Source organism: Artemia sp. Qi Xiang Cuo, chromosome 13, assembly GCF_049724085.1.
Source record: "Artemia sp. Qi Xiang Cuo chromosome 13, ASM4972408v1, whole genome shotgun sequence".
NCBI classification, from domain to species: Eukaryota; Metazoa; Arthropoda; class Branchiopoda; order Anostraca; family Artemiidae; genus Artemia; species Artemia sp. Qi Xiang Cuo.
The window spans coordinates 22210153-22210875 of record NC_142806.1 but is presented as its reverse complement, the minus strand read 5'-3'; positions in this window follow the sequence as shown (position 1 = coordinate 22210875).

Genomic DNA, 723 nt, shown 5'->3' with positions numbered 1-723 from the left:
TTTAACCACTTTTTAATAACTTAACTAGTGTTGATAACTTCTTTGTGTGGTTACAAAATGAAATGGTATTTTTACCAAATCATATTATTGAGTTACAAAAAAAGTGAATATACCACTTGATGCCTTTTTTTATGCTCTTTACAAATATAATAATAATTTTTGTCAGAAATGAAGGTAAAATTATACTTTAGCTACTTTTGACTATCTTGGAAAGGGGTTAGATTAGGAAAATGAAACTTTCAGGGATGGGTCTACAGGCTAAAGTATATCAAAGGAAGGTATTTTGAAGTACCTACCTCAAAATTCAAACATTTCAAAAATGAGCCCAAACGGTCATGAATGTAAAAGATATAAGAGAATGGAGGGTGAAGGAAAATCGGGCCCAAGGGAGTTCTAATACCACACAGTACAGATCCTTGTATAACCTTGGTTTTCAACAAGGTGAAACATATTCACTTGTTTACTAAGATGTGCGTAAGAAGCCTATATATATATATATATATATATATATATATATATATATATATATATATATATATATATATATATATATATATATATATATATACCTATACGTATATACATATGTAAATTTAACTGAAGGCAAAGTTCAACTGCCAAAAGGTGTTAGACAATGGGCAAAACCACACTGTTCACTTGTATGTCCCTAGCAGCAGCGGCAAGTAAAAATAAAGGAAACGATTTTAAACAAGCCGATAATGA